Consider the following 25,894-nt stretch of genomic DNA (forward strand, 5'->3'; position numbering starts at 1 on the left):
GCGGTGTTAGTCGGGGCGGTGTTAAATGGGGCGGTGTTAATCGGGGTGGTGTTAATCGGAGCGGTGTTAATCGGGGTGGTGTTAAACGGGGACGATGTTAAACGGGGCGGTGTTAGTCGGGGCGGTGTTAAACGGGGCGGTGTTAGTCGGGGCGGTGTTAGTCGGGGCGGTGTTAAATGGGGCGGTGTTAATCGGGGTGGTGTTAATCGGAGCGGTGTTAATCGGGGTGGTGTTAAACGGGGACGATGTTAAACGGGGCGGTGTTAATCGGGGCGGTGTTAAATGGGCACGGTGTTAAACGGGCACGGTGTTAAACTGGCGCGGTGTTAAACGGGGGCGGTGTTAATCGGAGCAGTGTTAAACGGGGCGGTGTTAATCGGGGCGGTGTTAATCGGGGCGGTGTTAATCGGAGCGGTGTTAATCGGGGGCGGTGTTAATCGGAGCGGTGTTAATCGGAGCGGTGTTAATCGGGGCGGTGTTAATCGGAGCGGTGTTAATTGGAGCGGTGTTAATCGGAGCGGTGTTAATCGGGGGCGGTGTTAATCGGGGACGATGTAAAACGGGGACGATGTTAAACGGGGACGATGTTAAACGGGGCGGTGTTAAACGGGGCGGTGTTAAACGGGGCGGTGTTAGTCAGGGCGGTGTTAGTCGGGGCGGTGTTAAACGGGCGCGGTGTTAATCGGGGCGGTGTTAAATGGGCACGGTGTTAAACGGGCGCGGTGTTAAACGGGCGCGGTGTGAAACTGGCGCGGTGTGAAACGGGGGCGGTGTTAAACGGGCGCGGTGTGAAACTGGCGCGGTGTGAAACGGGGGCGGTGTTAAACGGGCGCGGTGTGAAACTGGCGCGGTGTGAAACGGGGGCGGTGTTAAACGGGGGTGGTGTTAAACGGGGGCGGTGTTAAACGGGGGCGGTGTTAAACGGGCGCGGTGTTAGATGGGCACGGTGTGAAACTGGCGCGGTGTGAAACGGGGGCGGTGTTAAACTGGCGCGGTGTGAAACGGGGGCGGTGTGAAACGGGGGCGCTGTTAAACGGGGGCAGTGTTAAACGGGGCAGTGTTAAACAGGGGCAGTGTTAAATGGGGGCACGGTGTGAAACGGGCTGCCCATTTGCCACGAGCTCATTTTGCGCTGGCCCCGAGACCATTTACACCCGCAGCATGCCTTAACTGTAAACTCAGAGCACCGACCCCCACTTGCACTCGTCTGCTATTTTTCTCTGATTAAGATTGCCAACTAAAATAATAGTACTTGCTTCTACACAGCATCTTTCACATTACAATGTTTCAAAATGCTTTATACAGCGAATCACTTCTGAAATTGGGAGATTCGTTATGTAGGGCACACTTATGATTCTGAGTGTGCTTCAGACTAAATGCAAGCTACTTTATGCTCCAACTCCAAACTTCTAAGCAATTAGGACGAGCATTACCAACAAGCATACAAAGAATAATTTTTTCCCCTTCCTCCTCCTCCCAGCAGCCTATAAAATGATTTTCTTTCCCCTCTCTAATTAATATTGAGTTAATTTTGTGCTGTGCGCTGTCATCCAGCAGCAACTGGGTCAAGACTACTCGGGCTTATTTTAGTCAGGATCCTCAAAGCCAGCAGAGAGTAAAGACCGTCATTCTCTCAGGCTACCTTCAAACACAGCTTGCAGAGATGAAAACCACTACATAGCGCCTTCAACCTAACAAAACGTTTCAAAGTGCTTTGCAAAAGTGAAGAATAGCTAAGCCATCGAGCCGCTTAGAATCCATAGGACAAGAAATTTGTGGCTTTCGTGCCACTCGGTAGCGCCATTATATGACGCACGGCCGCCACTCTTGCACCAGCTGCTGGCGGGTCACGTGGCGGCCGCCGTTTTGGCCCCTACCTTTGCGCAGCCGGTAACTGCAGCGCCATCTCCAACAAAATCGCTGAATTCAGCGCTGGGTCCGAAGCACGCCAGGTTAACCTGGAAGCAGGCAGACAGTGGCGATGTCTGCACCTCTTAAAGAGGCACACACATCGTTCAGGTAAGTTTGGATTTAAGGTTTTGGACTGTTTTTTTTTGGATTTTATTGAAGTGGTGGCTTGCTGCAGTAGATGTGAAAAGTTTTTTAAAAACTGTGTAGGGAGTGCTGTCGGAGGCTTGCAAGGGCTCGGATGGTCAAGCAAGACCTTTGAGAAGATAAAACATGCTGCCAATACTCAGCGGGTCACGCAACATCCATGGAGAGAAAAAATTGAGTTCACGTCTCAGGTCGAGATGCTGCCTGACCAGCTGAGTATTTCCAGCCTTTTATGCTGTCATTTCACATTTACAGCATCCGCTCGCAGAGGAAAGAGGAAGACACAGAAGAGGAGGAAGCAGATGGAAGGATGCAGCCCAGACAGCCCCTTTGTAGCCGGGATATTCGGGATGGAATCATCCGCCTGCGGTCCCAGTGACCACAACCCCAATTCCCCTTTCAACATTAGACCCACACCTTACCTTCCATCTGTTACTGACCGTCACAATGTCCTCTTGGCCACGATGCTGAAATAAAAGCCACCACAAAGCAAAATTTCCAATCCACCTATATACGTCTATCCATCCAATGAGACATCAAGAAATCAACTCATCACCTGTATGCATTCTCTTAGTGACTGTCTTGTGTGTGCCTTTGCCTATCCTAGTGATGTCACGCGGAGCTGCAGCATGGCTGGTGGAAGGCTGCTGACTTTCAGTGGGGGACACTGCAAATGTCCTCGCTGGTTGACCTTGAGGAGCTGGTGGCTGGGAGTATGAAATCAATCTTCTTGTTCTTCTTCACTCTCCTCTCCCTCTTCTTGGTCACCCACTGGCTGGGCAGGCTGTATTTCTTGGATGTGTGAAATGAGGAAGGCACAAGGGTGGAGTTGTGGTGATGGGAAGGCGGGAAAGCATGAGGTGCATGCCAGAAGGAGGATAATGTATGCGGATATCAGCATCTTGTATTCTTTCAACCCTGCCGCTGGCCAAGGGCTCAGCCATGCTCCTGCCAAGAATGGCCTGCACCGTCTCCTCCAAGGAGGTGAGGTGATGCTAAGAGTGGGAGATCATTGGTGCAGATTGTTGGTAGGTGAGTGATTGGGGGTTCCTGTATTGAGCAGTGTGTGAGGCTAGTGATGCAGTTGGTAGGTGATGGCTTTTGAAGATCCATTCACTGACCTTGAGCAGTGTTCTGAGGTCATGAAGCTTCTTTGGGCACTGGATTCAGGTGCTGGCAGTGACAGCCTCGGTGATGTACTCCCACCTTGCTCTTTCTGGGGGGTCTCCTGGCGCCCGTGGTTAGAGGGCCAGTCTTGCAGTGTTGACCCCCTGCACAAAACTGGAGTGCTGCGTGCGAGACCCTGGGTGCCCTTCCCTGGCTTGCTGAGCCATTTATGTTAGTGCCGAGGCATGTTTCCCATTTTTTGAGGTTAGGAAGCAAATTCAGCTTTAAGAGCTGAATATTCACATTTAGGACTTCTTTAAGGGTATAAAGTGTGTACATTTGCACGCGATGTGTTGCCAAGTCTGTTGAGGGGGGAGCCAGTTGCTGCGGAGATAGAATACTGTGTAGTTACAGCTGGCTGCTAAGTAGTCTGGTCTCAAGTTGCAGTCTCACAGTCTAACACCATCTAATGTGTGGAAATGTCAGATAGGATCACTATATTTTTTTTAATTACATTTTTCTTAGATTGAATCACAGGCTACAAAACATCAACAACATAAACACAGGCCGATACAAGGTGTGGTACAAATGGTCTAATGCAATTCTAAACATCGCCCTCCATTCCTCCTCTATAACCCAATAATTGGGGGGAAAAATGCTCAAATATTTCTATCATAGTTCCCCTGCATCCATCAACCCAGGAAAGGGGTAACTGGGCCCTAAACAGTCATGCCGTGTTTACCAGAGGATTTCCATATCTCATTCCTGTGCTCAAAGGATCTTCCTCATCACTACCCAAGTTTAATGGTCGAGTCTCACCTCTCCGGCATTATGAAATGCCATTTTCTCTGGGTTCATATTTGTGAGGACCAAGCTCACTTAGTCGGAGTACATCGGTGACTCTCTCGATTGCCGTGCCAGGATAAACCTCGTTGCTGCTAGCAATAATTCCAGTATCCAGTGTTCAGATCTGGGCACCACACCTTAGGAAGGATATATTGGCCTTGGAGGAAGTGCAGCGTAGATTTACCAGAATGATACCCGGACTCCAAGGGTTAAATTACGAGGAGAGCTTACATAAACTAGGATTGTATTCTCTGTAATTTAGAAGATTAAGGGGTGATCTGATCGATTTTTCAAGATATTAAGGGGGACTGGTAGGGGAGAATGAGAGAAACAATTTCTACTGGTTGGGGAGTCTAGGACTAGGGGACATAGCCTAAAAATTAGAGCCAGATCTTTCAGGAGTGAAGTTCGGCAACTCTTCTACACACAAAGGGTGGTAGAAGTTTGGAACTCTCTTCCGCAAACAACAGTTGATGCTAGATCAATTGTTAATTTTAAATCTGAGATTGATAGATTTTTGTTAACCAAAGGTATTAAGGGATATGGGCCAAAGGTGGGTATATGGAATTAGGTCGCAGATCAGCCATGATTTCATTGAATGACAGAACAGGCTCAAGGGGCTAAACGGCCTCCTCCTGTTCCTGTGTTCATATCTTAGGGTCATCGTCGAAAGTTGTTCCATCTACCTTGGCTATAAGTACTCACTGCCACTTCCCAGAAAGGGGAAGGGGCTTCAGCGGGGTGTCACAGTATATGCTGTATGATACCTGTGTTATGTGCTGTACCAATAAGTGAGTTAAGTACAATTATCACTGGAGAAACAAATTTATCACTCAGTAAAACATCTCCAGATTACATACTGAAAGCGTTGTGTATCGAATGCAAACCATCATTGTGGTGATAATGAAAGAGAATGAAAGACTTGCATTTATATAACGCCTTTCACAACCTCAGGACGTTCCAAAGCGCTTTACAGCCAATGAAGTACTTTTGAAGGGTATCCAAATTGCGGCATCCAATTTGCGCACAGCAAGCTCCCACAAACAGCAATGTGATAATGACCAGAAAATTTGTTTTTTCAGTGATGTTGGTTGAGGCATAAGTATTGACCAGGACAGTGGGGAAAAACCTCCCCTGCTCTTCTTCGATATAGTGCCGTGGGATCTTCTACATCCACCTGAGAGGGCAGACGGGGCCTCGGTTTAGCATGTGATCTGAAAGATAGATGAAATGAAAGTGTCTCCGGGTAGGGAAGGGAGCAATCAGCTCCTCATTACCATGCAGTCCTAGAAAAGTTGTACGTGGGACTTTGGCAAAGATGCCTCTAAATGGTCAGTAGCTGGCTGACTTGAGTGACAAATGAAAAACTGCCACTTGAGAGATGTGCCAGAGTGATAAGTGTCAGCTTTGGCTCAGTCGGTAGCACTGGGTCAGAAGGCTGTGGGTTCAAGTCCCACTCTGGACACTTGAGCACATAATCTGGGTTGACACTTCCAGTGCAATACTGTGGGAGCGCTGCACTGCCTGAGGATTTTCAGCTGAGACGTCAAACCGAGGCCACATCTGACCTCTCAGGTGGACATAATAGATCCCATGGCACTATTCAAAGATGAGCCGGGAAATTCTCCTGGCCAACAATTATCCCTCAACCAACACCACCAAAAACAGATTGACTGGTCATTTATCTTATTGCTGCTGCATTTGCCTACATAACAAGAGTATCTACACTTCAAAACTAATTCATTGGCTATAGAGTAGTTTGGGAGGTGACAGGTGCTATATAAATATAAGTTCTTTCTTTCCTTTATCAAAGAAAAGGAGCCTCGGAGAAATGCGTCGCTCGATTCTCCTCAATAAATTGGCACCAGCCTTTTTTCATGAATATTTCAGAATAATTCAAGTGGGTGAAAAGAAATGGGTTTCTGTCAAGAATCCTCTTTGTGATGAGTTGCTGATGTCAGCCCCGTTATGGGAGGGCGGTGAGTGGAGGTAAGGTATCTTCACAGGCAGAGGGATGGGAGATAAGTCACATTACATAGACATAGAAACATAGAAGATAGGAGCAGGAGTAGGCCATTCGGCCCTTCGAGCCTGCTCCGCCATTCAATGTGATCATGGCTGATCATCCAAATTCAGTACCCTGTCCCTGCATTTTCCCCATATCCCTTGATCCCTTTAGCCTCAAGAAATATATCCAACTCTTTCTTGAATATATTTAATGAACTGACCTCCACCGCCCTCTGTGGCAGAGAATTCCACAGGTTCACCACTCTCTGGGTGAAGAAATTCCTCCTCATTTCAGTCCTAAATGGCTTACCCCTTATCCTTAGACTATGACCCCTGGTTCTGGACTCCCTGGCCATCAGAAACATCCTTCCTGCATCTAGTCTGTCCAGACCTGACAGAATTTTATAGGTTTCGATGAGATCCCCTCTCAATCTTCTAAACTCCAGTGAGTATAAGCTCAATCGACACAATCTCTCCTCATACATCATTCCTGCCATCCCAGGTATCAGCCTGGTGAATCTTTGCTGCACTCCCTCCATGGCGAGAACGTCCTTCCTCAGGTAAGGCGACCAAAACTGCACACAATACTCAAGGTGCGGTCTCACCAAGGCCCTGTACAACTGTAGCAAGACATCCTTGTTCCTGTACTCGAACCCTCTTGCTACGAAGGCCAACATACCATTTGCCTTCTTAACCACCTGCTGCACCTGCATGCTTACCTTCAGCGAATGGTGCACAAGGACACCCAGGTCTCTTTGCACTTCCCCTTCTCCCAATCTATTGCCATTCAAATAATAATCTGCCTTCCTGTTTTTGCCACCAAAGTGGATAACCTCACATTTATCCACATTATAGTGCATTTGCAATGTTTCTGCCCAATCACCCAACCTGTCCAAATTGTGCTGGAGTTTCCCGACATCCTCCTCGCAGCTTACCCTCCCGCCCAGCTTTGTGTCGTCTGCAAACTTGGAGATATTACATCCAATTCCCTCGTCCAGATCATTAATATATATTGTGAACAGCTGGGGTCCTAGGACCGATCCTTGCGGTACCCCACTAGTCACTGCCTGCCACTCGGAAAACGACCCGTTTATTCCAACTCTTTGCTTTCTGTCCGCCAACCAGTTCTCTATCCAAGTCAATACCTTGCCCCCAATCCCATGTGCCTTAATTTTGCACGCTAATCTCTTATGCGGGACCTTATCGAAAGCCTTCTGAAAGTCCAAATATACCACATCCACTGGTTCTCCCTTATCTATTTTACCAGTTACATCCTCAAAAAACTCCAGTAGATTAGTCAAGCATGATTTACATTGGGGCCATTCTGAGTGCCTTTTCCCTGCCTAAGCATCTAGCTGGTGATGGTGCTTGGCACTGAGGAGACCAGGGGGAGATAGGAACATAGAAACAGGAGGAGGCCATTCAGCCCCTTGGGCCTGTTCCGCCATACAATGAGATCATGGCTGATCTGTATCTTAACTCCATCTACCCGCCTTGGTTCCGTAACCCTTAATACTCTTGCTTAGCAATCTCAGTTTTGACGTTTTCAATTGAGCAACAGATCAACAGATGAATGGGAACCCAGTAAATCCTTCAAAATATAAATCCAATTTCCCCCCCCCACACAATTTATTTATTCACAAAATACTGACCATCACATACTGCAAAGGCATCCCATTAATTTAATTCCATTTTTAAAATTTCTCGAACAGCAGTCATGAAACGCCAGGTTTGCTAACAGACTGCTAGTGTGAGGCCTGTTTTCACTGGACCGAGATCATTTTTTCCTGGACGCGATCCAGTGATCTAACGTCGGTTCAATTCCCCGATGATATTAGTTAGCGCGGAGTGTTGCATTACATCAATGGTGATATTTGAAATCCCTAAGCTAACAAAAAATAACACGTAGAATGATACAGCGCAGAAGGAGGCGCTATTGAATTAATCCCACTCCCCCTGCTCTTTCCCCATAGCCCTGTAAAGTTTAACCCGTCGAGTATTTATCCAATTCCCTTTTGAAAGCAGCGCATTCCAGATCACAACAACTCTCTGTGTAAGATTTGGCCCAGAAATTCGAGTCGGGGGCTTCCCGCGGGTGCAAGCCCCCGACCTACACTTAGCTAGCGCGCCGGCAGTTGAGCTCTGGGCCTACATGGAATTCCGCTCCGGGGCCTGGCCCAGCTGCCGGCGCGCTGTGCTTGCGTTTCCCAGGGGCGCAGTTAGTGCGATGCATCCCCTGGGATCACATGAGCCATGGGCAGCCAATCGGAGGAGGGAAAAGCCCATTCATAAGATTGACAGGAAGACCTGTCAAAACTTATAAATACTACGGACCCAAAATAGCAGTAAACCTTCAAATATTTTTTTTTTTTAAATCACACTTTTTAAATAAACTATAAATTACATTAAATAACTATTTTAAACAATAATTTACATTTTTGAAAAAAATAATTTTATATTCTAACGGGGCTAAAAATAAACTTACCTTGCTTTAAAGTATTTAAAAATAATAAACCTGTGGAAAAAATGTTTTAATTTTAATTAATTGACCACTTACCTTGTAAAAAGCAGGCCTTACGCCTGCTTTTTACATTTCTAAATACTGCAGGCTTACGATCCTGGGAAAACCTGCAAAAAAAACCTAAGTTCAAAGCGCACACGCAGCCTCTCCTGCGCGTGCGTTCGACCTCTGAACCCCTTCGTTCAGAGGATCGGAAGTGCCAGTTTCCCGCGCATGCGCAGTGCATGCAGAAAACCGGCACTTCCATTCGGCCTACGGGTGAGTACCCCGTGCGTACTCACCCGTGGAGACCCGAATTTCTGGGCCAATGTTCCCACATGTCACCTCTGGTTCTTGTGCCAATCACCTTAAATCTGTGTCCTCTGGTCCACTAATGCTCGGGGACATGTCCTTCTGCCACTGGAAACAGCTTCTCTTTATTTACTCTATCAATACCATTCAAGGTATTGAACACCGCTATCAAATCTCCTCTTATCCTTCTCTGCTCTAAGGAGAACAATCCCAACTTCTCTAGTCTCTCCACATGGTCCAGAGTAACACAAGAGTGACAGAGAACTTGCTACAGAGTGGGACAAACAATGAACACAATCTTCATAATTTGCCCGACATGCTAACCTTATTACCAGTTACAACTCTCAGGTGAAGTTCCGACTGAAACTATGGAGCAATTAAAATCGGGGATGCGCAAGAGGCCAGAATTGGAGGAATGCAGAGATCTCGGAGGGTTGTAGGGCTGGAGGAGGTTACAGGGATAGGGAGGGGGGGGGGGGGGACAAGGCCATGGAGAGATTTGAAAACAAGGATGAGGATTTTAAAATTGAGGTGTTGCTGGACCGGGAGCCAATGTTGGTCAGCGAGCTCAGGGGTGAACGGGACTTGGTGTGAGTTGGGACACGGGCAGCCGAGTTTTGGATGACCTCAAGTTTATGGCGGATGGAAGATAGGAGGCTGGTCAAGAGAGCGGTGGAATAGTCAAGTCTAGAGGTAACAAAGGCATGGATGAGGGTTTCAGCTGAGGCAGCAGCAGAGTTGGGCGACGTTACGAAGGTTGAAGTAGGCGGTCTGGGAGCAGAAGTGGAACTTTAATCCTATGGTAGTTCAGTTTAAGGACTAAAATACATCTAAACCAGTTATTGTGAGGATTGCCATGTGTCACGTAGTAGGTGACACGAATCATTCATTCATGAAAGAAAGACTTATGAAATAATACTGAGCGGCCTGCGGGTGGCGCTGTCCAGGGAGAGTATAAATACTCGGGCACGGGCCCAGCTTGTGCAGGACATTCTTAACAGGAACTAGTGAAGGACACAACTCCTCCATGTTGTAAAACAGTTGATTAAAGCTTTGTTTAACGCTTAGACCAAGTGCCTAGTAGTTCTCTTACGTCAGTAGGTTTGGTACTTTACCCTGTCTGGTTTTCTTTCCTTTACTTCCAATGGCACTAATGCATGGGGACATGTTCCTTCATGCTCCACCTGTCTTCCGTTACCTTGCCCAAGTGGACATTCTTCATGTGTGAGCCTAGATAGTAAGTGTCAGTCCACGGTGGATGCGGGAGGGGTCAGCCCAGCCCAGCCCAGCCCATTCCATTTCTGTTAGCACTTTGGGCAGAGGTCACGGAATAATGATCAGGAGCAGGTGACCATGGGGAGAGCCGTCGACGTTAGTTGTACCACCTCTACTTCTCTCCCGGCTCAGATTGGTAACTCAGCACGGACTGGCCCCATCAAGCCTGGGATCCTCCTGGTCTGTATGGCTCAGTACCAGGCTGTCCCTACTGACCCATGGTGGGAGCCCGTTGGTTTGAATCTTAGAGCCTCTCATTCTTCCTAAATCACGGCAAACTGGCTCTTTCCCAACAGTGAAGCAACATTTTTACTGTACCTGACAAAAGGAAATGCTGGAATTCCACAGCAGTTCCATCAGGATCTGGAATGAAAAAAAGAACAGATTAACTTTGCAGGTAGAGACCCAATCTATTGTGTATTTGCATCATTCTCTGCTTTACTCTATGTCATGTTTCCTGCATTTCAACAGTGACTACACTTCAAAACAGTACTTCATTGGCTGTAAAGTGCTTTGGGACATCCCAAGGCCGTGAAAGGCGCTATATAAATGCAAGTCTTTCTTTCTGTACTGTTTACAAAGCATTCTGGAGACAAACAAGCTAATAGAACAGCACCTGAAATAACCAGAGGGAAAACAGAGAAAGTGCAATGGAAGTGTGGCATTTCTGGTTTTATGACTGCCAAGCCATAAATCTTCAAGCGATGTCTGATAGCCAATAGAAGAAAAAAATTGACAGAGAATACAAATTTAATGAGCCTATAGTGGAAATATGGAGCATGCTCTGCAGAGCACTTACATATTAACATAAGAAATAGGAGCAGAAGTCGGCCAAATGGCCCCTCGAGCCTGCTCCGCCATTCAATAAGATCATGGCTGATCTTCGACCTCAACTCCACTTTCTTGCCCGATCCCCATATCCCTTGATTCCCATGATGTCTATCAATCTCAGTCTTGAATATACTCAACGACTGAGCATCCACAGCTCTCTGGGGTAGAGAATTCCACAGGTTCACCACTCTCTGGGTGAAGAAATTCCTCCTCATCTCTGTCCTAAATGGCCGACCCCTTATCCTGAGACTGTGACCCCTGGTTCTAGACTCTCCAGCCAGGGGAAACAACCTCTCGGCATCTACCCTGTCAAGCCCTCTAAGAATTTTGTACTTAATGCTGTGTTGATTAATTTCTTAACAAAAGAGTTGCTTAAAAACCTGATTAGTAAACAGATTGAAGGACAGGTCCAGATAGAGACAGATAAGTACTCTACAGCGTGGTGGGTATTGAGCGGGTGGTACAATGGCAAATGCCAAGTCATGGAAAGGAAAAGTGAAGAATGTAGATTATAAGGTTTGATAGATACTCCGGAATTTCACTTAGTGGGAAAGATTCGCATTTACCACAACATGTTTCTCAGAAATATTTCAAAGGGACGAATTACTATTTATTTTGAAGTACACTATCATCATGTAAGCAAATGCCGTTTTGCACACAGCAAGATCCCACAAACAGCAGTGGAGTGAATGAGCAGTTAATCTGAAGTGCAACGAGACCTGGGTGTCCTTGTGCACCAGTCGCTGAAGGTAAGCATGCAGGTGCAGCAGGTGGTTAAGAAGGCAAATGGTATGCTGGCCTTCGTAGCGAAAGGATTCGAGTACAGGAGCAAGGATGTCTTGCTGCAGTTGTACAGGGCCTTGGTGAGACCACACCTTGAGAATTGTGTGCAGCTTTGGTCGCCTTATCTGAGGAACGATGTTCTTGCCATGGAGGGAGTGCAGCGAAGATTCACCAGACTGATACCTGGGATGGCAGGAATGACGTATGAAGAGAGATTGGGTCGATTAGGCTTATATTCGCTAGAGTTTAGAAGAATGAGAGGGGATCTCACTGAAACTTATAAAATTCTAACAGGACTAGGCAGACTAGATGCAGGAAGGCTGTTCCCGATGGTGGGGGAGTCCAGAACCAGGGGGCACAGTCTAAGGATAAGGGGTAAGCCATTTAGGACTGAGATGAGGAGGAATTTCTTCACCCAGAGAGTGGTGAACCTGTGGAATTCTCTACCACAGAAGGCAGTGGAGGCCAATTCATTAAATATATTCAAGAAGGAGTTAGATATATTTCTTAAGGCTAAGGGGATAGAAACATAGAAGATAGGAGCAGGAGTAGGCCATTCGGCCCCTTGAGCCTGCTCCGCCATTCAATGAGATCATGGCTGATCATCCAAATTCAGTACCCTGTCCCTGCCTTCTCCCCATATCCCTTGATCCCTTTAGCCTTAAGAAATATATCCAACTCCTTCTTGAATATATTTAATGAACTGGCCTCCACCAGAGAATTCCACAGGTTCACCACTCTCTGGGTGAAGAAAGTCCTCCTCATTTCAGTCCTAAATGGCTTACCCCTTATCCTTAGACTATGACCCCTGGTTCTGGACTCCCTGGCCATCAGAAACATCCTTCCTGCATCTAGTCTGTCCAGACCTGACAGAATTTTATAGGTTTCGATGAGATCCCCTCTCAATCTTCTAAACTCCAGCGAGTATAAGCCCAATCGACACAATCTCTCCTCATACATCATTCCTGCCATCCCAGGTATCAGCCTGGTGAATCTTCGCTGCACTCCCTCCATGGCAAGAACGTCCTTCCTCAGATAAGGCGACCAAAACTGCACGCAATACTCAAGGTGCAATCTCACCAAGGCCCTGTACAACTGCAGCAAGACCTCCTTGTTCCTGTACTTGAACCCTCTTGCTACGAAGGCCAACATACCATTTGCCTTCTTAACCGCCTGCTGCACCTGCATGCTTACCTTCAGCGACTGGTGCACAAGGACACCCAGGTCTCTTTGCACTTCCCCTTCTCCCAATCTATTGCCATTCAAATAATAGTCTGCCTTCCTGTTTTTGCCACCAAAGTGGATAACCTCACATTTATCCACATTATAGTGCATTTGCCATGCTTCTGCCCAATCACCCAACCTGTCCAAATCGCACTGGAGTTTCACGACATCCTCCTCACAGCATACCCTCCCACCCAGCTTTGTGTCGTCTGCAAATTTGGAGATATTACATCCAATTCTCTCGTCCAGATCATTAATATATATTGTGAACAGCTGGGGTCCTAGGACCGATCCTTGCGGTACCTCACCAGTCACTGCCTGCCACTCGGAAAACGACCCGTTTATTCCAACTCTTTGCTTTCTATCCACCAACCAGTTCTCTATCCAAGTCAATACCTTGCCCCCAATCCCATGTGCCTTAATTTTGCACGCTAATCTCTTATGCGGGACCTTATCGAAAGCCTTCTGAAAGTCCAAATATGCCACATCCACTGGTTCTCCCTTATCTATTTTACCAGTTACATCCTCAAAAAATTCCAGTAGGTTAGTCAAGCACGATTTACCTTTTGTAAATCCATGTTGACATTGTCCGATCCCGTCACTGCTTTCCAAGTGCTCTGCTATTACATCTTTTATAATAGACTCTAGCATTTTCCCCACTACCAATGTCAGGCTTACTGGTGTATAATTCCCCGCTTTTTCTCTACCACCTTTTTTGAATAGTGGGGTAACATTAGCTACCCTCCAATCCATGGGTACTGTTCCAGAGTCTATCAAGTTCTGGAAGATGACCAGCAATGTGATATACCTATCAATTCGTCCAATGAAAAGCGACGAGTTAAGAAAGTAACTATAGGTTTTTATTGACTAAATAACAGAGCCCACCCTCGTGGGTGATCGGATCCAAGAAGGAGGAATACCAGCCAGTCGACCACCTTTATACCTGGGCAGGTGGGTGGAGCCATGGGCGGAGTCGGCAGTGGTCAGCCCAGGTATAGCAGCGTGACAAGAGGCGACCTCGTACAGTGATACAACAATGTGAACAGTGATAACTATAGGGAAACGATCTAACAGTGATAACTATAGTGTAACGATAGTGAACGGTAAAAGTGGTTTACCACACAATGCATCTACTATTTCTAGGGCCACTTCCTTAAGTACCCTAGGATGTAGATTATCAGGCCCTGGGGATTTATCGGCCTTCAGTCCCATCAATTTTCCTAACACCATTTCCCTACAAATACTGATTTCTTTCAGTTCCACCCTTTCATCAGACCCTATGTTCCCCGGCATCTCTGGGAGGTTATTTGTGTCCTCCTTTGTGAAGACAGAACCAAAATATGTATTTAGTTGGTCTGCCATTTCTTTGTTCCCCATTATAAATTCCCCTGATTCTGACTGCAAGGGACCTACGCTTGACTTCACCAATCTTTTTCTCTTCACATATCTATAGAAGCTTTTACAGTCAGTTTTTATGTTCTCTGCAAGCTTACTCTCATATTCTATTTTCCCCTTCTTAATTAATCCCTTTGGCCTCCTTTGTTGAATCCTAAACTGCTCCCAATCCTCAGGATTATTGCTTTTTCTGGCCAATTTATATGTCCTCTCCTTGGATCTTATGCTATCCCTAATTTCCCTTGTTAGCCATGGTTGAGTCACCTTTTTTGTTTTATTTTTATGCCAAACTGGGATGAACAAATTCTGCAGTTCATCCATTCGGTCTTTGAATGTTTGCCATTGCCTATCCACCGTCAACCCTTTGAGTGACATTCCCCAATCAATCCTACCCAACTCGCTCCTCAGACCATCGTAGTTTCCTTTATTTAAATTTAGGACCCTAGGCCAAGAAATTCAGTTGGTTGCGCCAGCAGTTAGCGCCTAATGAAAAGTGAATGTCGGGCGCTATGCGTGTTGCGGCCGGGCGCAGCGCAGTTTGCGCCTCGCCCCAAATTAAGTTGGCCGTTAGCGCCGGCGCAAAGTTTAGCGCCCGCCCGGATGCGCGCGCAGAAAATGACGTCACATCCTCGTGCAACGCCCTTTGGCCGCCCCGATTCCAAACTTCAGTCGGACCGCCCCATTGTGCGGCTGGCGGCCGGAGCGTTTGAAAAAAGGAACGCAACACAGCCAGCACGGGCCCCGGGGGGCGCAAATTAAAGGGGACGTACCCTCCAGTATAAAGGCCAGCCATTTTGCAGCAAACACTCTTGTGCAACGCATTTCTGGACACAAAACAAGGAGGATAGCTAACTGGTTTCAAGCAGCAACAGCTCAGGTATTTTTGGACTCAGGCCAGAGCGCTGCAAGTGGCCTTTTGGAAATTTGACTGTTTGCCAGGATTTGATGGGGGTTGCATGGGGTGCCAACGCGGAGCTGCAGCGCCATGTCCGTAGGGCTCGCAGACGCATTGTGAGAGGGGCAGCCCTGGCTAGAGGCAGAGGGGGCAACAGGCGTCGGCCACGTAGGCCTTACCCAGTCAGGCTATACCGCCAGCAGCACTCCTACCTCAACATGACTGGCGCGCGATGTGTTAGAAGGCTCCGATTCCGAAAGGAGGTGGTTGCAGAGATCTGCCACCTGCTTCACAGAGATCTGCGTCCAAAGCTCAGGTGCAGGACGTCTCTGTCGGTGGAAGTGAAGGTGACGGTGGCATTGAACTTCTATGCCACCGGCTCCTTCCAATCCGCTGCTGGGGACATAGCTAACATCTCCCAGTGCGGCGCGCATCGCTGCATCCGCCAGGTGACCGAAGCACTGTTCAGAAGGAGAAGCCAATTCATCTCCTTCCCCATGGCCCTGGAGAGCCAGCATCAGCGCGCATTGGGATTTGCAAGACTCGCGGACTTCCCCTTGGTGCAGGGCGCCATTGACTGTACGCATGTGGCTTTGCGGGCCCCTCTGGAGCATGGCGAGCAGTTTCGCAATAGGAAGGGCTACCATTCTCTGAATGTGCAGCTGGTGTGTGACCACAAGCAGCGCATCATGGCTGTCAATGCCAGCTTTCCAGGCAGCAGCCACGATGCCTTTATCCTGCGGCAGAGTACTGTGCATGACATGTTCGAGGCACAGCCTCCCACAAGAGGATGGCTACTCGGGGACAAAGGCTATCCTTTGTGTACCTGGCTCATGACCCCGCTCCGCGCGCCCAGGACCGCTGCTGAAGAGGCATACAACGAGAGCCATCAAACCACCCGCAACATCATCGAGCAAACTATTGGGGTCCTCAAGCAGCGGTTCCGCTGCCTTGATCGCTCCGGAGGATCTCTGCAGTATTCGCCGGACCGGGTCTCCCAATTTGTGGTAGTTTGCTGCATGCTACACAACCTGGCTATCCGCAGGACTCAGGCACTGCCACCTGACGTTGGACCAGCACCTCAGGAGGAGGAGCAGGAGGAGCAGGAGGAGGAGGAGGAGGAGCAGGAGTACGTTCCCAGGAGGGAGCGACCAGGGCCAAGGGCCGCGCGACGCCACCTTATTACACGTTACTTCTAAGCCCCCTGTCAGGGAATGCCTTGTGGCCATGAGGGAAGATGAATGCAGCCGCTCCGCAAGCCCTCAGCCGGCGAAGCCAACAAACACTAACAAGAACAACCATGGAGACTCTATGAATAAAGATAATTATTTATTACACAAAAATGAAAACCCCTTCCCACATGAATCCCCAAAAACAATCAACGGGCCCCACAAAAAGCCCAACAAACGACTCACTCCCACAAACTGGGGAGGAGTAACTCCACATTTGTACAAACCTGGCCTCAACCTCGGCCTTAACGCAAAAAATAAGCCCACGAACCAAACAACCATGGGCAAAAGAAAGATGGCCACCGCCATATAAAACGAAAGCTGGCCACGCCCTCTACTGAGTGGCCCGCGAGGGCGAGACCTTGTCCAGCCTTTTGCCTCCCTTGTCCAGCCTTTTGCCTCCCCTGCCCGGCCTGCTGCTCCTTCGCAAGCTCTGCCCAGTGGCTGCTGCGAGGCTGGGGGAAGGCGCCTGAGGCTCAGATGTCCTTCCGCCAGATGCCCTTGGGGGGCGGCCTACACGGCCTTTGGGCCTCGAGAGGCTGGCTGCTGAGTGGCGCACCTGAGCCTGGCCACCATCAGCTCCAGCCGCTTGCCCTTGACGCCCCAGTGGGGGAGTGGCGGCGACGGATGGCGCAATGTGGGCAAGCTGGCGTCTGGGATGCGCTGGCTGGTGCTGTGGCGCGCTGGCACTCGGCCGGGCCCGCACTGCAGGATCCGCACCAATCAGCCGAGGGGCGGCTCGCTGGGATGCTGCAGCGCGGCGGGTGCCCTGGCGATGCCTGCCTGAGACAGCGCGTGTGGCAGCAGTGAGTGCCCCTGTTGTCCTGGTGTGCGCCCGCATCACACCCGCCAGGGACTTGACGGCATCAGTGAGCATGCGGCCACTCGCGGCAGTTGATGCCCCGAACTCGCGCACACTGGTCGCCAGCGACTCGATGGCCTCAGGCATGCGCCCCACCACGCGCATGAGCTCCGTGTGGCGCCGGTCCGAATCCTCGGCCATCTTGTCCAGCTTCCGCGCCTCCTCCGAGGTGAAGGTGTCCGGACTGGAGTCGGGACTCTCCCGCTGGGGAGCAGGGGACCGAACTAGGGGAACCTTGCCACGTTGGTGGCGGCGAGTGTCCCGATCAACTGCACTCCCCTCTGATCCTTCCCCCCTTTGGGGGGAAGGCCGCGGCCCATGCGCAGGGCTCCTGGGTGGCTGGACGCCACTGGTCCCAGCAGCTGCAATCCCCTGCGACAGTTGGTCCAGGCACTCGTCCAGTGAGGACGTGTCAATCATTTCGTCCTCTCCTGCGGGACCTGAGTGTTCCCCTGATGGTCCGGCTTGCTCTTGCTCCTCCTCCTCCTCCTCCTCCTCCTCCTGCTCAGATGGGCTGTCACTGGCAGCTTCAGGGACCTGGTCGTCACCAGCTGAAAGCAGGAATGCACAAGAGTAGCTTCAGAGTGAGGAGACGGCGTCAGCGAGGGAGTCAGGGCTGGTGGCATTCAGCGCATTGGTGGGACAGTGGCAAAGGAGGTAGCTCGGATGCGCAAGTGCGACGCGAGAGGGCCAAAAGGCGAGGTCCTTACCATTGCCGGGCAGTGGAGGGTCGGCTACTCCGCACGCTGTGGGCACGATCAGCCGGGCTCCCATGAGCCCACTCACGCGCTCCTCCAGGGGAGTGAGCTTCTGCAGCTTGGCGCGGCCTCCCCTGGTCCTGGCACGGGCCTGGCGATTATAGGCAACTTTAGCCTGCAAGAGAAAGGACGGGCTGTAAGTACGGAGTGTAACCCTGATGTAGTGTGCACTGCCTCCCATGGTGGAATAGCTTGGCCAGAGTGTAGCCCTGATGTAGTGTGCACTGCCTCCCATGGTGGAATACCTTGGCCAGAGTGTAGCCCTGATGTACTGTGCACTGCCTCCCATGGTGGAATAGCTTGGCCAGAGTGTAGGGTGCAGAATGGGCAATTGATGCTCATGACTGTCCCAAAGCTGCTGGCTGAGGGCTGGCCATTAGGCCTTTCAGCTCCCTTTGCCCATCATGTCAGGTGTACATGCAAGAATGAGGAGGAGACTGGAAAGGGTACTCACCCTGACAATCCTGGTCAGGTCGTTGTATTTTTTCCGACATTGTTTGTGGGTCGTGGGGGCATCGCCGGTGAACGTCACCCTGTTGGCGATCTGCTTCCAGGCTCTGGTGTATTCTTGGTGGGTCGGATTCCTCCCAGTCTCTGGGAACAAGATCCTGTGCCTCTTCTCCAGAGCTGTCACCATTATTCCCAGATCACGCTCTGAGAAGCGCAGGGCACGCTCACGGGCCTTCTCTGGCGTTGCCATGACTCCCTGGGGCTGAGCAGCAGTGTTGAGGCATATTTGCAAAGCTGCAGTGTGCAGGGCGTGGCAGCAGACCAAATCGTCCCTTCTCCCTTTAAGAGCTGGTCGGCGCCACGGGGTCTGCTGTCAATCAAAAAATGACCGCACCCGCGCTGCGCCCCGCCTCGGCGCTATCCCTCTGCACCGCCGGCTTAGTGCCTAAAGATAGTAGTGGAACGCCTCTTTTAGCGCTCCAGCAACCTCTTAGGGCGAAGCGACTGAATTTCCGGCAAGGGGGCGCAACTTTGGGGCGGGCGCTAACTTCGGGCGGGCGCTAACGTTAGCGCCCCAAAACTGGCTATACTGAAATTCTAGGCCCTAGTCTCTGAGTCAACTACTTCATTCTCCATCTTAATGAAGAATTCTATCATATTATGATCGTTCTGACCCAAGGGGCCTCGTACAACAAGATTGCTAATTAATCCTTTCTCGTTACATAATACCCAGTCTAAGATGGCCTGATCTCTGGTTGGTTCCTCAACATATTGGTCCAGGAAACCATCCCGTAAACACTCCAGGAATTCCTCCTCCACAGTATTGTTACTACTTTGGTTAGCCCAATCTATATGTAGATTAAAGTCACCCATGATGACTGCTGTGCCCTTATTGCACGCTTCTTTAATTTCCCTTTTAATGCCATCCCCAACCTCCGCCTTACTGTTTGGAGGTCTATATACCACACCCACTAACGTTTTCTGTCCCTTAGTATTTCTCAATTCTACCCATACAGATTCCACATCATCAGAGCTAATATCCTTCATTACAATTGTGTTAATCCCTTCTTTAACCAGTAATGCTACCCCACCTCCCTTTCCTTTTTGCCTATCTTTCCTGAATATCGAATACCCCTGGATGTTGAGTTCCCAGCCTTGGCCATCCTTGAGCCAGGTTTCCGTAATCCCAACCAAATCATATTCGTTTACCTCTATTTGCGCAGCCAATTCATCCACCTTATTACGAATGCTCCTCGCATTAAGACACAAAGCCTTCAGGCTTGTTTTTTTAACGCTCTTAGACCTATTAGAATTATTATTTACTGTGGCCACGTTTGATTTAAACCGTTGATTTCTCTGACTGCCACTTTTGTTTTTCTCCTTCCTATCTTTTGCTTTTATCCTTGTTTCCCTTTCCTCTGTCTCCCTGCTCAGGTTCCAAACCCCCTGCCATTTTAGTTTAAACCCTTCTCCAGAGCACTAGCAAACACTCCCCCTAGGACATTGTTTCCAGCCCTGCCCAGGTGCAAACCGTCCAGTTTGAACTAGTCCCACCTCCCCCAGAACCGGTTCCAATGTCCCAGGAACTTGAATCCCTCCCCGTTGCACCATTCCTCTAGCCACGTATTCATCTGAAATATCTTTCTTTTTCTACTCTGACTAGCACGTGGCACTGGTAGCAATCCTGAGATTACTACCTTTGAGGTCCTATTTTTAAATTTACCTCCTAACTCCCTATATTCCGCTTTTAGGACCTCATCCCACTTTTTACCTATATCGTTGGTGCCCATATGCACCACGACAACTGGCTGTTCACCCTCCCCTTCCAAGATGTTCTGCAGCCGCTCTGAGACATCCTTGACCCTTGCACCAAGGAGGCAACACACCATCCTGGAGTCTCGTTTGCGGCCGCAGAAACGCCTATCTAATCCCCTTACAGTAGAATCCCCTATTACTATAGCTCTCCCAGTCTTTTTCCTCCCGTCCTGTGCAGCAGAGCCATCCCTGGTGCCAGGAAGTTGGCTGCTGCTGCTTTCCTCTGATAAGCCATCCCCCCCAACAGCACTCAAAGTGGTGTATCTGTTTGAGAAGGGGATGTCCACAGGGGACCCCTGCACTACCTGCCTGCACCTAGTACTCTGCCTGTTGGTCACCCATTCCCTTTCTTCCTGTCCAACCTCTACCTGCGGTGTGTCCAACTCCGTAAACATGCTATTCACGACGTCCCGAGCATCGCAAACGCTCCAGTATGCATCCAATCACAGTTCCAGTGCCGCAATGCGGTCTGTCAGTAGCTGCAGCTGGATGCACTTCCTGCAGATGTAGTTGTCAGGGACACAGGAAGTGTCCCTGAGTTCCCACATATCGCAGGAGGAGCATACCACGTGGCCGGGCTGTCCTGCCATGACTTACCCTTTAATTATTTGAATTTAAATTAAATCAATCAATCCCACTGATGGGCCTTCAATAACCACAAAACTAGAAGTTATAGACTTAAACAAGTTGGCTTTTAATCACTAAGATCAGAGCTAACATCTCAACACGCCGACTGGTTCACAGGAATGAGTCATACAGATCCTGGGATCTTTATGTAAGAGAAGTCAGGGGCGGAGCCAAGAGCCAAGACCTGGAACCTCCCAGGTTAGTCGGGAAAGAGGAAGTGAAACTATACACAGTGGGGGAGGGTAATATACATGCGTGTAAAACGAATACAGGATCAAGACAAACAGATTTCATTACACCCACTAATTACACTACAGTTAAATGGTTTACCAACAGTCCCCGCTACACCAGAGAGACCTTAGTAACTATAAACCACAGAGTTAAAGTTTAAAAAAGAGAGAAATACTCACCAACCAATCACTTACCTGCTTCCTGGTGACGTCACACTTTGATTACTTTTTACCTCTCTCTCCCGCTGCTGAATTGGTCGGGCCTCGCCTCGTTGTCACCGCTTTTAAGCTCTGCTGCGGTCCTCACTCCACACCCAGGTCCGCCACTCTGGTCGGGCCTCGCCTCGTTGCCGCCGCTTTTAAGCTCCGCCGCGGTCCTCACTCCACACCCAGGTCCGCCGCTCTGGTTGGGCCTCGCCTCGTTGCCGCCGCTTTTAAGCTCCGCCGCGGTCCCCACTCCACACCCAGGTCCGCCGCTCTGGTTCAAGGGATATGGGGAGAAAGCGGGGACAGGGTACTGAAATTGGATGATCAGCCATGATCTCATTGAATGGTGGAGAAGGCTCGAGGGGCCAAATGGCCTACTCCTACTCCTATCTTCTATGTTTCTACCTGTTTTTAGTGGTGCTGGTGAAGATAAGAATGTTGGACAGGGAAGCCAGGGAGAACCTCCTGTAGCAGTGCCATGGGGGGAAAAATTCAGTTGGTTGCGCCACCCATTAGCGCCTAAAGAGGTCGAGAAGTGGGGCGCTAACCAACTAGCGCCCGGGCACAGCGAACCCTGCGCCTCCTCCCAAATTGAGCGGACATTTAACGCCAGTGCTAAACCGTAGCGCCCGCTCACGGTGCACGCAGATCACGACGTCATTTCAGTGTGCAACGCCCTTGGGGCGCCCTGGACCAGAAATTCAGTGGCACCCCCCTCCGTTCCACCTGTCGCTACCAATGACAGGTTACCTGGAACGTTTCCCAGTCGCTGTCGGGCTGGGGGGGCGCTATTTAAAGGGGACTCTTCCTGGATTATTCGTGATAGCCATTTTTGGACCACACCTTCTGTGAGAGAGAGTTGCTCAGAGACAAACGGAGAGCCATTTCTGCAGTGAGCCAGCGCTGGCTGAGGAACTTTAGCCTTCTGAACATAACTTTGCAGTTGGTAAGCTTCTCAACCGGCATAACTTTCAGTGCGCACTTACTATGGGGGCTGCATTGGATGGGAACGTTGCCCTTCTCAATCATATTGACAGGGCACAGAGATGCAGGGATAGAGTGGCAGGCATGGCCAGACGGAGGAGGGTCAACAGACATCGGCACACGAGATCTTACGCTGCCAGAGTTTTCCGCCAACAGTTTTCGTATATCAACATGTCAGAGGAACAGTGTTTCCGAAGGCTGCGCTTCAGTAAGGAGGTGGTCACTGAGCTCTGCCACCTGCTTCAGCCAGATCTGCAGCCTCAACTAAGGTGCAGGACATCTCTGTCGGTGGCTGTGAAGATCACTGTGGCTCTAAACTTCTATGCCAGCGGCTCCTTTCAGGCCGCTGCTGGGGATATTGCCAACATCTCACAGTTTGCGGTGCACTGCTGCATCCATCAAGTGACTAATGCCCTCTTTAAAAGGAGACGGCAGTACATCTCATTCCCAATGACCCTGGACAAGCAGCGAGAGTGCGCAGAGGGACAAGCAGCGAGAGCGCGCAGAGGGCTTCGCAAGGATAGCGGGCTTCCCCATGGTGCAGGGCGCCATTGACTGCACGCATGTGGCTTTGCGGGCGCCTCTAGAGAATGCGGAGGATTTCCGCAACCGAAAGGGGTTCCATTCTTTGAATGTGCAGCTGGTCTGTGACCACCGACAGCTGATACTCGCTGTCAATGCCCACTTTCCAGGCAGCAGCCATCACGCCTTCATCCTGCGCCAGACTTCTGTGGCAGACCTTTTCGAAGCCCCAGCTCACCCAGGAGGCTGGCTTCTCGGGGACAAGGGCTATCCTCTGTGCCCCTGGCTGCTGACCCCGCTCCGTTCGCCCAGCACCCCTGCTGAAGAACGATACAACGAGAGCCATCAAGCAACCAGGAACATCGTGGAGCACACAATCGGCGTGCTGAAGCAACGGTTCCGCTGTCTGGACCATTCCGGAGGAGCCCTTCAGTACTCACCTGAGTGAGTCTCCCACTTCGTGGTTGTGTGTTGCTTCTGCATAACCTGGCAATCCTCAGGACCCAGCCAATGCCACCAGACATTGAAGCACCAGCAGAGGAGGAGGAGGAGGAGCAGCACCAAGACGGGAGGGAGGCACAAACTGCAAGGGCCGTCCGTCAGAGGCTTATAGCAAGTCGCTTCTAGGCCCCTCTGAGGGAATGCTTTCTGCCATTCCAAGAACATGAATGGAACCGTTCTGCTACCCCTAAGCCGGTCAAGGCAACAATTTGTGCAAAGAACAGACATGGACATTGTGAATAAATAAACTTCTTTATTTAACAAACTGTGTATTCTTCCCACATGATAAAGCAATGGAAACAAACACCAAAACAAACAGACTGCCACCAGTGGATGTGGTGTATTTGGACTTTCTGAAGGCTTTCGATAAGGTCCCACACAAGAGATTAGCATGTAAAATTAAGGCACATGGGATTGGGGGCAAGGTATTGACTTGGATAGAGAACTGGTTGGCGGACAGAAAGCAAAGAGTTGGAATAAACGGGTCATTTTCCGAGTGGCAGACAGTGACTAGTGGGGTACCGCAAGGATTGGTCCTAGGACCCCAGCTGTTCACAATATATATTAATGATCTGGACGAGGGAATTGGATGTAATATCTCCAAATTTGCAGACGACACAAAGCTGGGCGGGAGGGTAAGCTGCGAGGAGGATGTTGGGAAACTCCAGTACGATTTGGACAGGTTGGGTGATTGGGCAGAAACATGGCAAATGCACTATAATGTGGATAAATGTGAGGTTATCCACTTTGGTGGCAAAAACAGGAAGGCAGATTATTATTTGAATGGCAATAGATTGGGAGAAGGGGAAGTGCAAAGAGACCTGGGTGTCCTTGTGCACCAGTTGCTGAAGGTAAGCATGTAGGTGCAGCAGGCGGTTAAGAAGGCAAATGGTATGTTGGCCTTCATAGCAAGAGGGTTCGAGTACAGGAACAAGGATGTCTTGCTACAGTTGTACAGGACCTTGGTGAGACCGCACCTTAAGTATTGTGTGCAGTTTTGGTCACCTTACCTGAGGAAGGACGTTCTTGCCATGGAGGGAGTGCAGCAAAGATTCACCAGGCTGATACCTGGGATGGCAGGAATGACGTATGAGGAGAGATTGTGTCGATTGGGCTTATACTCACTGGAGTTTAGAAGATTGAGAGGGGATCTCATCGAAACCTATAACATTCTGTCAGGTCTGGACAGACTAGATGCAGGAAGGATGTTTCTGATGGCCGGTGAGTCCAGAACCAGGGGTCATAGTCTAAGGATAAGGGGTAAGCCATTTAGGACTGAAATGAGGAGGAATTTCTTCACCCAGAGAGTGGTGAACCTGTGGAATTCTCTGCCACAGAGGGCGGTGGAGGCCAGTTCATTAAACATATTCAAGAAAGAGTTGGATATGTTTGTTGAGGCTGAGGGGATCAAGGGATATGGGGAAAAGGCAGGGACAGGGTACTGAATTTGGATGATCAGCCATGATCACATTGAATGGCGGCGCAGGCTCGAAGGGCCAAATGGCCTACTCCTGCTCCTATCTTCTATGTTTCTATGTTTCTATAACTGGCTCTCACACCCTGGAGACAATGTCCAAAACATAACCAACATTCAGACCCGCATCCTCGGCCTTGAATGAAAGAAATAACATAATTTAGCAACACCTCCTACTTTTTGCCCCTCGATGGTGATCTGCTTCCCTTGTGGAATTGCCCCCTTCCCGCCCTGCAGCTCCTCCGTAATTGGACCCCAGTGGCTGCAGCAAGGCTGGGGGAGGCCTGCTGACTGTCCGAAACTGAGACCGCAGATGCCCTTGAGGGACGGCCTGGACCAGCTCTGGGCCTGGAGGGCCCGGCTGCTGACTGCTCCAACTGTGCATGGGCGGCAGCAGTCTGTCCTACAGGTAGTGGCAGCTGCAGTGGAGAAGTGCCAGTGGTGGCATCAGAAATGCTGTCATCCTGAGAGCGGACAGCAGCTCCCTGGTCGGCCGACACGCTGGCACTCTGACGGGGCAGAACCGCAGCATGCGCAGCAGTTCGCTGGTGCACAGATTGCTGGCCTGCTGTGGCGCAGCGAGGGCCTTGGGGAATCCTGCCTGACCCAGAGAGGGTGGCAGCAGTCAGTGCTTGCATGGCCTCAATCTGCGTCTGCATGAGACCAGCCACTGACTGCGTGGCAGCACTCAGCACTTGCGTGGCAGGTGCCAGTGCTTCGCCGAAGTCCTGGACAATCCTTGCCAGTGCTGCGCCAAAGTCCTGGACAATCCTTGCCTGTGCTGCGCTGAAGTCCTGCACACTCCTTGCCTGTGCTGCGCCGAAGTCCTGGACACTCCTTGCCTGTGTCTCAATGGAATCGGGCATCCTTGCCACTGCAGCCATGAGCTCAGTGTGCCTCTACCCAGCCTGGGCGCTCATTTCTGCGAGGGCACGCACCTCTTCTGCATTCTGTGCAGCAGCACTCGCGGCCCGACTCGCCCTCCGGGGAGACGGCCCCCGAGCT

The sequence above is a fragment of the Somniosus microcephalus genome, chromosome 11 (assembly GCF_052327205.1).
Source record: "Somniosus microcephalus isolate GS21.2 chromosome 11, FLI_Smic_1.0, whole genome shotgun sequence".
Taxonomy (NCBI): Eukaryota; Metazoa; Chordata; class Chondrichthyes; order Squaliformes; family Somniosidae; genus Somniosus; species Somniosus microcephalus.